Source organism: Melospiza melodia, chromosome 21 (assembly GCF_035770615.1).
Source record: "Melospiza melodia melodia isolate bMelMel2 chromosome 21, bMelMel2.pri, whole genome shotgun sequence".
Lineage (NCBI taxonomy): Eukaryota > Metazoa > Chordata > Aves > Passeriformes > Passerellidae > Melospiza > Melospiza melodia.
The window spans coordinates 5,305,463-5,317,170 of NC_086214.1; positions in this window are offsets into that span (position 1 = coordinate 5,305,463).

The window sequence follows — 11,708 nt, forward strand, 5'->3', positions numbered from 1 at the left end:
AATCTGTAGGAATTTCCATAGGCATCCAGCTCACCAAACAAGTTTAGAATATCATCTTTAAGCATCACCAGTCATAAGCACTCCAGCATTTTGCTCCAGTCATCTTCTCATGCATAGCCAGTTCACCACTTTCTCTTTGCTTTCTTCCTGCCTCTTTTCAGGCACAGCCCTTCAAGCCACAAAACTTCCAGGAGTGTAACCTACTGTTATATGAGGAAAACACCAAATAGTTAAATAAACAAAGAGCATCAGGGTCCATTGAAGAAAGAGTTTGATTGGGCAGGAACTAGTTTATAATTTCACTGGTCTGATGCACCTTATTTTCATCTTCTCCTTTTGCTGTCAGAGTGTTGTTGCCTTTTAAAATTCAAATCCCTTGATTTGACATTTTCTTCTGTTCTCCACGCCACTTGCTAAAATTACTCTTTCACTTTCCAACATAGCTTTTTTTTCCTGAACTGAAATTTACTTGTAATTTCTCAGAAAAAAAAAATCTCCCTGTTAAAAAACAAATGCCATGGATAATTGAAGGGGGAAGGGGAGGAAAATAAGAGAGGGAGGATTATTGCTTGTAAGGGCACAGATGAGGTAATAAAGGAAAACAGCAAGTCCCAGCTGTAAGGGTTGGTTAGATGTCTCCAACACCACACACAGGGGATCATGACCCCCTTGAGGTGGATGTACTTGTGCAAGCAGTGGTTCTTGCTTGGGGCCATTGTTTCTATAGTCTGCCCCAAATCAAGTAATAGCAGCAATAGCTGAATCATAAGCAAATATGGACCATTAGATTGTGAAAGAATGGTATATAGACCTTCACAGCACACCTTGGAAAGTCACAGTAGTAGGTGGACCAAGGACCAGCCTTTGAAGGTCCCTTTCACAGAAGAGCTGTGTCCCAGCCCTGGGGCACCACAGAACAAGTTAGGGTGGTAGAGACCTTAAGGATCATTCAGTCCAGCCATTGCACACTCATAGAATCATAGAACCCCAGAATGGGTTGGGTTGGAGAGGACCTTGAAGATCATCTCATTCCACCCCCTGCCATGGCAGGGACACCTCCCACCATCCCAGGCTGCTCCAAACCCCAATATCCAGCCTGGCCTTGGGCACTGCCAGGGATCCAGGGGCAGCCACAGCTGCTCTGGGCACCCTGTGCCAGGGCCTGCCCATGAACCAATGGCTGGTACTACATGCACTGGATTTTTGAGGGAATGCCACAGCAAACCAGAGTATGGAAATGCTAGACACACTTCCAGTAGGAAACACATTTTCTAACATCTCAACTTAATAGGGCTTTATTATTTCAGCCAGCTGCAAAATCAGAACATGACTCAGTAGCCCGACAATGTTATCTTGTCAAGATCCCAATTTGTTGACTCTTGGAGGTTTTTTTCTTCTTGTTTTCTATCTGCTTTTGGTTTATCCTCAATTCTCTTTTCGTTTCCCTGCGTATTGATTTGCAATTTTCCTTTCTGCTTTTCACATTTCACACACTTAGATTGCAGTGATTTGGCTTCTTTTCTTCCTTCACTGGTATTTAATACGTGCATTTGTCTCCATGCTTAAACATATGGAATCTCAATATCTTATCAGCTTTTCAGAACTCCCACCAAGACTTTTCTTCTTTTGTTTTTGCTTGGGTGACACTAATGGTGTTCTGCCAGCTAAATGTTGGGACCTCTTTTCAACTAAAATTAATCAAACAGAAAAGCAGAGTTACAGGGGTTCCTCTGATAACTCCTCTGGTCTTTAGGCAAGTTCACAGGCTCAGAGATTGCAGCCATATTTATAGCACTGCTGAAGAAATGTTAGGGGTTTTAGCAGAAAGTCTTATTTCTTTATTTATTATTAACATATTAATATAAAGGGAAGTACAAATGCAGGAGTGTGAAATACGATTGTCACTGGGCTCAGCATTTCAAATGGATGCAATATTCATGGGCAACAGCTCAGGAAAGAGAGAGTGCAGCTGTCTGCAGGCCTGGGCTTTAACACAGAGCAGCTGGGCTTGCACAGGCCTTTCCAGGCAGCAAACTTTGAGCTGCTCTCCAGATGCTTCCTGAGCAATGTCAGCTTCTGGCACAGCATTTCTGGGACTGTGGGGCACTGCCCACCCTGCTGCGTCTGTCTTGCCCTCAGCCATGGGCATGAATTGCAGCCCAGAAGGGAAGGCATCACAGCTCCTCTGCCCAGTGCCTCCCAAGGGGCTAAGTGGTGTTTGTGGGGTCCTCCAGTGCAGCCTGTACCCAGCAGCACAGCTGGAGGGGAAAATGTGCCTCCTGGTGCACCCAGGATGGCAGTCAGGAAGCTGCTGTATGTGTGAGGTGTGTAGCACCAAGCATTTAAAACTAGGTTATGGTAAAAGCTATTCTGCATCAGTTTAACCTTGCTGCCATGAGAAATCCCATTTCAGAGAACCCCAGACTGGTTTGATTGGGAGGGGCCTTAAAGATCATCCCACTCCCACCCTGGAAGGTAGGGACACCTTCCACTAGAACAGGTTGCTGCAAACCCCGTCCAACTTGTCTATAAACACTTCCAGGGATTTCAATATTTGAATCTGTGTGATTGATCTGAAGCAAATTTTTCAGTGTAGAAACAGGCACAGGCTGAACCTACAGTCCAGGCTGAATTATTGGAGGTGTTCAAAAAACAACAGGATATTTCTTTTTCAATTGAAACAACTGGATGTAGCACTCAGTGCTCTGGTCTGGTTGACAAGGTGAAGATTGGTCAAAGGTTGGACTCAATGATCCTTGGAGGTCTTTTCTAATCGAAATGAGTCTGTGCTTCTATGACCCCCTCACTGCAGTAAGAAGTCCATCAGAGGAAATGCAGTGCACACCTTTACTGAAAGACTGTGTGGCCAGGGTATCTCTTAGATTGCCATGACCCCAGGAAAAGCATGAGTTTTATCCAGTCTGGTTTTGGTCCTTTTACAACTATAAGTTGTTGCTTTTGTTCAACACCTTCATTTAGTCATTCTGATAGTTTCAACTAAAAATGAAACAGGCAGTTTCAATGAGATCTTGGCTTTGTAGAGTAGGATATGATTGGCTCTTACTTCAACTATTTGTTGTCCAACTCCAGTATTTCTAGAACGACAGCAGCTGAAGACAAGCGGCTGTTCAGTAATCTCAGCTTTTAAATAATAATAGGAAAAAGACATTAGCCTTCAGCATTTTGAAAAATAGTTTTACAAGCCTATACTATGTAGTATATAAATCACATCTTTTCACAATCAGTTGTTCAATAATATAGTTTTCATAAATCAGCCCTGTAATTTTGCTGGTTGTTGCCTTGATTTTAGAAAATCTGGATTTCAGAGTTTTGAGCATATTAAATATATATATCAGTAATTACTGAAAATCCATTTTTTTAAAGACTGATTTTCGAAATGGATATGAAATCAATTTACCTATGCCAAGCCTTAGAAAATTAATCCTTTGTTCACAGAGTTCGTAGAAAATTTGGGGAGGATTTGCTGTGCTCATCATACAAATGAGAGCTAATAGCTGTTTTGAGCACAGTGCAGGGGTGCATAAGATCCTGAAGATCTGATCTATAACAAAGAGGTTTGGGTCCAACAACATTAATTATTATGTTGGGGTTTTTTTTCATTATTCAAATCCTCACAGGCAGTATGAGATGTTGCATTTTGCCAGGAAGCTCTTCCAGAAACACTTCAGCCATTGCTCTCCATGGAAGGAGCTGTTGTTTTCTAGGAGCAATTCTCCATCAGTGGGCTGTAAACACAGCTCCAGTTTTGGTAGCTTGTCTTCACTAAGTTTGTGCATAACAAAGTTTTCACAAGAGGATTTATTGTCTGATTAATCACTTTTCCCACAGAGTAGAAAAGATTATTCTGCCCAATTTTATCTTGAAGAAAAACCAGGAAACCTCTCTTGTAAGAATCTAGAACACCCCTTTTTGTCAGTGTGTGGGAGCACTGGGAACACTGCCATTGCCTCTGCAGCTCACAGTGCTTCTGGAGAGACTCAGCAGAGAAACTTTTTTCCTCCAAAGAGCTGGATGCTCCTGAGGAGACAAGCTGATCCTTCCAGAGCTTGGGAGTGCTCTAATAGTGGGAATAAATGAGCAAAAATGACTAACCTTGAAACAACCAAAATTTGGGGAAAGCCAAGACTGGACTTTTGTTGATGTCAAAAGCAATTATGATGTAAAAATCAAGAGCCAGTGGCAATATAACAATAACAAAAATAATCTCCAAGCACAATACTGTACATTTTAGACAATCAAAATTACAACCCGTGGGAGTACAAGATTAATTAAACTGTGACAGAAGACAGTATTTTCAAAATTGAGTGAGATTATATACTTTGGAGAATCCTGAATGATATAAATGACATCAAATTCAGGAATGCCAGCTCTTTCAGATTTATTGATTTGCAATGTCAATCTTTCTACTTGCTTTACTTAACTGGCAATGCTGCCTGCCTGTAGAAAAAAAAAAGAAAAAAGAAAAAAAGAGAAGGAATAAGGCAAAAACCAAGTGGTTCATAAAGAGTACCCAAGTTGAACAGGGCTGTGCTTTCTCCTCTTCTGCCCTCTCTCTAATATCCCTTCCCTCCCCCTCAAGCCCTGTTCTCACTGGGGGTTGATGAAGGCTTGTCTGGGTTTTTTTATTCTTGTTACAGTTTTATTAGGAGTTCAGTTCCTCCTGCATCTGAAATTCTGTGATAGCTGGAGAATAAGTTAAATGTGACACTACATAAAATAAGAGACTTGACTAACTACAGTAGGAAGAGATTTACAATCTGAGTGTGTGAAGCTTTGTGGTGATGTTTTTTGTTGACAATTTCACTTCTGTGTCTGGACTCACATTTTCCTCTATTAAACCTTCACCTAGCTTCTCCCTTCTGAACTGGGGGAGTTGGGTAGTGCATTTCTTGAGACACCCCACTGAAGAATTAACATGTGAGTGGTTTGACTGAATCACTGCAGCCCAGGGGAAAAATCTGGGGACAGAAACCCCACATGGTGGGGACAAGGTGGGAGCTGCAATCACCCAGGCAAAGCACTGACCTGCAGAAAAGTAACTGCAGAAGCAACAGCAAGTCAGGACAAATTGTCCTCACATCCACATGGAAGGTTTCACTCAATGAGTTTACTCTCAGCCCTCAGCAAGGATGCCGTAACACTTCTAGTGAAAACAGAACAGATCTTTACCTTTTGCAAAAGAGGTTCCCTCACCCGTCTTCTCCTTCCATCACCCTTTAAAGAGCTGTCAAGCAGCAGGTTTTATTTTTGCTGAATCCAAGTTTAGAGTGTGAAGAAACAAACCAACCAGAGACACATTTAAGAGAGACTCGGCATTTTCTGCACAGTGCATGGACAAACCAATCTCCCTCTGAACATCTACATCCACCATCATCTTTTCTTCCTACCCTCTCTGAGCTGAGTCACCTGAACCAGTTATGTTCTGGCAATAGAGAAAATAAAACAATAATAAATAGAATAAATTAATAAAGCACTGTGTCAATAAATATTAATAAATATTCATAAATATTCATAAATGTTAACAAATGTTAATAAATGTTAATAAAGCATCATGGGCCAGATTCCCACAGAGATTCCCCTTGCAGGGATAGAGTGGGTGCCTCCATTGCTGCCACACCACAGCCCCATCCTGCCTCATTCTTCTCACTCCCCTGCCTGCATCCACTCCCTCCCTCTCCTTCTTATCAGAGCAAGTGTTCCAGGGCTGCAAACACTCTGTTTTACATGTGCACAGTAGCAAGTACAGTGCAATTCCTGCCCTCAGGCACTCACACAAAACAAATCTTAAAGGCGTATTGTGTTTTTGCCTCTCCATGTGGCTTTGTGTGGAATGTGGCTGGCTCTGGGCTCGGCTTGCCCACAACCATCTCCCCTGTATGAACAAGGCAGAGGGAAGCAAGCCCACAGGAGCTTTAGGAGTGGGTAAGGAGAAGGATTTCAGGGTGGCTGCACAGAGCTCTGGAAGGCTCCTTGACCTGGAGCAACGTGTGGAGGAATTGTGGCAGCAAGGGGAGATTGGATGATTGAGTGCTTGGAATGTCGGTCACTGCTGAGCAGTGCAAGCACCTGAGACCTTGCTGGGTCCAACCAGGCAGTGAAGCACAGCTCCTGTGAAAGGCTGAGTGGAGACAGCAACCACCACTGCCCTGGTGCAGGAGACAGCACGAAGGCTGTCAGAGGCCACCACTTGGGTGATTTTGACAGCTGACAAATATCCTGGTGGAGAATGACCCTTCATCAAAGGCAAAATTAATTATGGATGAGATGTGAAGGAAGTGTTCAGGAGTGCTGTGTTTGGTTGTTAGGTACTGGTGGTCCAGGCTCTCAAGGTCACCACTAAAGGGGATGTTTAATGCCCAGCTGACACTCCCCTTTGATTTCAAGCTCCTTTTAAAATTAATTTGCACACTTCCTAGCCAGCTCAGATACTGCCTGGATTAGTAACACACACCACTGCTCCTCTCAGCTCCCTCTCCTTTCGCTGCCTTTGAGTATTGCAGCTTCTCCCTTTGCTCTTGCTTATCTGAGATTTTCTATCTATCTGCAGTGTTTTCTCTCTGTGCTGCTCTTATTTCCCTTCTCTGTCCCTCCATGTAATCCTTATCCTTCTCTGTGCTTCATTTAATCCTGGCTGCCCAATTATGCAAATTGCACATTTACATTTTTACAGGACTCCTCCACCCCTTTTCACATCGTCATTTGTAATACAAATCATTCCCCCTTGCTTCGTGACTGCCCCTCAGCTTCCTCACTAGGATGGGGTGTTAAAAACGTGGGGCTCACACCTAATCCTTCCTGAGAGCCACAGCCCCAGTGCTGCCTGCACAGAGAGCTCAGAGGAGCACACCAACCTCCTTCTGCTCTGCTGGATGGAGGAGAATCAAGGAATCACAACATGCTTTGGGCTGGGAGGGACTCAAAGCTCAGCCCATCCCACCCCTGCCATGGCAGGGACACTTTCCACCATCCCAGGCAGCTCCCAGCCCTGTCCAGCCTGGCCTTGGGCACTGCCAGGGATCCAGGGGCAGCCCCAGCTGCTCTGGGCACCCTGTGCCAGGGCCTGCCCACCCTCACAGTGAAAACTAGATCTCACCTGACCACTCCCAACCATGAGCTGCAGAAGGGCTGTAGTTACAAGAAGCTGAACTGGGAATCTTGTCCCCGGTAACCTCCCCCTCTCTTCCACTTTGTTCCAATCATGCAGGTTCCTTGTAATTGTTTTCAGAAAGTTGTTGTTTTGCGTCTATCCCCCAAAGATCAGCTGCACTTGTCTATTGCACATCTAGGGGAAAAATCATAGAGTCACAGAATTTTAAGGAGTTGGAATGGGCCTTAAAAGTCCTCTAATCCCAACCCCCCATGCCAGGGGAGGGACACCTCCCACTAGAGCAGGCTGCTCAAAGCCTTACCCAACCCAGCTTTGAACTCTGCCAGGGCTGGGACATCCACAGCCTCCCTGGGAACCCTGTGCCAGAGTCTCACCACCTCACAGGGAAGAATTTCTTCCCAATATCTGACCTAAATTTCCCCTCTTTCCATGGGTACCCATTCCCCTTGTCCTGTCACTCCAGTTCCTGATGCAGAGTCCCTCTCTGGTTTCCCTGTAGCCCATTCAGGCCCTGGAGGTGCTGGGAGGTTTCCACACAACCTTCTCTTCTCCTGAGGGAGAGAGAGCAGCCCCAGCTCTCCCAGCCTGTCTCCATAGGGAGGTGCTCCAGTCCTCCCATGGCCCCCTCTGGACTTGCTCCAGCAGTTCCACGTGTTTCCCGTTCTGGGGACACCAGAACTGTGCACAGGACTCCGGGTGGGGCTGACAAGAGCAGAGTAGGGGGAGAACCGACGGCTCCCTCGACCTGCTGGCCACTCTCCTTTGGATGAAGCCCAGGACTCGTTGGTTTCTGGGCTGGGATCACTCACTGAGGGCTCAGGGTGAGGTTTTCCATCACCCATCACCCTCAAGCCCTTCTCCCACGGCACCTCTCTGCCCAGCCAGATTGTCCCAACCCAGGTGGGTGTAGGATCCTGCACTGCACTTTCCTGTATCCAGAGTATCTTCAAAAACAAAGTTCAAGTAGAGAAATTAAATGCTAAATCTCCCACAACTTAATTAGTAAAACTCTCAAGATTTTACAATAGCACCTTCAACCTGAAGTTGTATTTACTACTACTGCACACTGAAGCAGATTCTATGTTCCTTCATCTCTATAACATATATTTTTTTTCCAGTAGAGTAGCATCAGTTTCTGCTTCCCTTCCCTCTCTTGCTTGGAGGAGATTTGTTTCTGCAGACGAGTGTTTTATTTGGGTAAGGCCTTATTTATCTTTATTCTAAGTACATCCTGCTCTGAGTTTACATTGGAGAAGACAAGGTCAGGGAGGCATACATCTTATTTAGACTGGAAAGTGCTGAAGTCTGAGGGTTCCCAGTGAGAAGTCTCCCAGCAGTAGGCATTACTCTTACTGCTCTCTCAAGATGACCTTCATTAGCTCCCACATTATTTCATTACCTCATCTCCCAAGAACCTTCATATCTGTGACATGGTACACAGTGGCAAAAATTATATTTAAAATTGCAAAAGCCATCTTAGCTTCACTACACTGGGGCCAGACTCAGATAAAGCACCATTGGATCTCCAGTCTTCACCATCCTCGAACACTGTTAATTTAGAGGGATCACTTTCATGTTACCTGCAGATGTAGCAGCACAGCCCCAGCATGGCCATCACCAAAGGTCAGAGAGGCAAAGGCTGCATCAGCCCCAGTTTACAGAGAAGCAATAGAGACTAGCGTGAGCTCAGGAAAGCTGGCAGCCAAGCCTGGGCACACCAAACACTCACCATGGAGTTTGCTGTGTGATTTACCTACACAGGAATTTTTGTAACAGGAATGTATTTTTCTTCTTCTTTCTCTGTCAAGCTTGAGTAAGCACATGGTTACAATACAAAATTGCCTTTGCTCCCCAGCAGTGCTGTCCCTGCCTGTTTTCCATCACGGCTCTCACACCCATTCTTCTCTGTCCGTTCCAGCTCTGTTCCAGCACCTCATCTTTGCTCTTCTCCTCTTGGCCAAGACAACTTGGAAAACTCACACTGCTGAGGGTGAACTGGGTATGTCAGAGCACTGTCTTCTCTCCCTACAGTTCCCCATGCTTCTAAACACACACATTTACCTTTGAGCATTTGTTTTAATCTCTCTTTTATCAATCTCTAGATAAAGCCCTGTTGGTTTTCTATCCAGTCCAGTCCCTCATTTGAATTCCCACTGCATGGCTTTCTCTACTTAGATTCAACTTCCTTCCCTCTCTTATCACCCCTCTTATCTGCTACCTCCAGCTTTGCATCTTTTATCTCTTCTTTTTCCTCCTGTGATAGATGAGTAATGTGATGGTTGACTCTCTAAATAAAAGGCAAACAGCATGTATATATGCTAAGAGAAGTTTTATAGATTTATAGTTGTGCTGTACCCCCTTGTGCTGTTCTCAGGGGTGCCCTGGGTTTGGGACATTTGGGAGGGTCACTCGTTCCTGTGGCAGCCCCTGAGCTCCAATCAAGGTGTCAGGCAGGGATCTCCAGCACTGGGCAGGGCAGGAGGAGTCCATGGACACAACTCTGGGAGGAGCCAAAGGGTTAAAAGGGGAAACCTCCATGGTGTGGGTGAGCACATGGTGGGAAAGATTCTTTGCTCCTAGCGCTGTAATATTTTCTCTATTCAGTCTTCTGCTGTATTTTTGATAAGGTTTTAATAAACCTTTTAAAATTTTTGAAAGTGAGCATTGTTTTTCACACTCCCCCTCTCCTTTTTCTGTCCATGTTTAAGTGAACTCTTCATGCACCCCTAACCCCAGCCCATCACATCATTCCCAGTCCGGATCCCGGCTGGGGCTGGCTCCTCTCCTCCCACCCCGCTGGAGCAGGGGCTCCCTCCCTGCATGCCCAGCTGGGTAAATGGCCAGTGTGAGGAATGTTCTGAGCTACAGGAGCCCGTGGCAGCGCTAATGTGCCACCACTAGTGCGTCTCACTGCAGTCCTCACATCAGTCCTGGGGGAAATTACAGCCAGATGATCTACTGCTCTCGCCTCCTGCTTTAATCCAGGCTGCTTTGCGTTCTGCTGGAGAGAAGTGCAGTCACAGTGGTGGCTGGAAATGGCTGCTTTTGTCACAGTGCTGTGCCATGGCTTGTGCCACCCTGTGCTGGCTCCCATGGCCTGCTCCATGTGGGAACCCAGGACATCCCTCTGGCTGTCCAGGATGGCCAGGACCCCAGCCAGGGGGCTCAGAAGCCCTGGCACAGAGCCCAAAACACCTGTGGGTTTGATTATGACCTGTGAAGCAAATTACCAACCTTATATGAAGATCAGCAAGCCACAACAATTTAAGTAGAATAACAGTGAAGTTATCACGAGGTGGAAAAGTAGATTTTAGAGTTTCTGATATGGGAGTTCAGGAGGCAAGATGGAGGGAACTGGGTGTGTCCAGCCTTTCTCCTTCTTCTTCTTCTCCCCCATCTTCTGCTGTGATGTTGGCACTTAGAGATTAGTCTAGAGTAGAAGCTCACTGTCTAACATAGGTGATAGGTATTGGGAAGTAATTGTAAATAATGTATATGTAGTTTTTAGTATAAAGACATAACACCGCCCTGGGGGCAGGCAGAGTGCCTGGAGTTGTCCTGCTGGACGGACCTCAGCAGGGCAGGAGAAAACTTTTTATAGATAAGATACAATAAACAACCTTGAGACTGAGAAATGAAGAGCCCTGACTCCTTCTTCAAGCACTGAGCTGAGAAAAGAAACTTTCAAACTTTTCTCAGAGTCAGTCTGACAAGCTAGAGATCCCAACAGCTCCATGCCCAGGGAGGACCAGCAGAGCCAGGGGATGATCAACACTGATGGCCAGGACAGGGAGCTGGGGCTGGTAATGGCTCTGTGGAGCTTCTTGGCCAGCAGAGGAGGGCAACAGCCATGTGAGGAAGGGAAAGGTCACAGACCGAGGGAAGGAGAAGGTACTTAAAGCAAATGTCAGGACATCAATTTGGTGAGCTAAGGAAATGTTTCCCTCTTTGCAGAGGGCCTTAGAAGGGCTTGGGAGGGGCTGGGTACCACACTGGCCCTGCTCTGCTGCCCGGCCACCACAGGGAGTGTTTGTGCAAGCAGCTCCTCAGCATCACTCAGCACAGCACTGAGCCACGTTCAGGCAGGACTGCTGTCGTCACGGATCACTGGCTTATTGAGACTGAGGGGTGAAAACCTGCCTGTAATGATTCCCTGTCACAGGCGCTGGCACCCCTTTGGTGCAGCTGTAACCGTTTTGTCTGGAGCAGTGGGGCCTTCAGAGTCAAAAGCTGGGCTGCAGCTGCACCTCGGGCTCTGGGACGTGCATCCCCAGCACGGCAGCCACGGGTCAGGCTCTGTAGCAGACACATCCCAGGAGGCTGAGTGTGCCTGGAGCCTGAGAAATCCTGGACACCGCTTTGAACTTCAATTATTAATAGCCAGCTCAAGGCTTCCCGGAGAAGATGAGCTGAAAACCACAGTCTGTGCTTCACTCTGAGGATACTCCACCTTTATGTTTGTGTCAAAACAGGGGGCTTTCACAAATGGCTTTGTTGCCAGGGGCTTGAATTATGTACAGGTAACTTGGTGCTCTGCTGCATCACAGTAAACAACAGCACATTTCTATGGATTTATTAA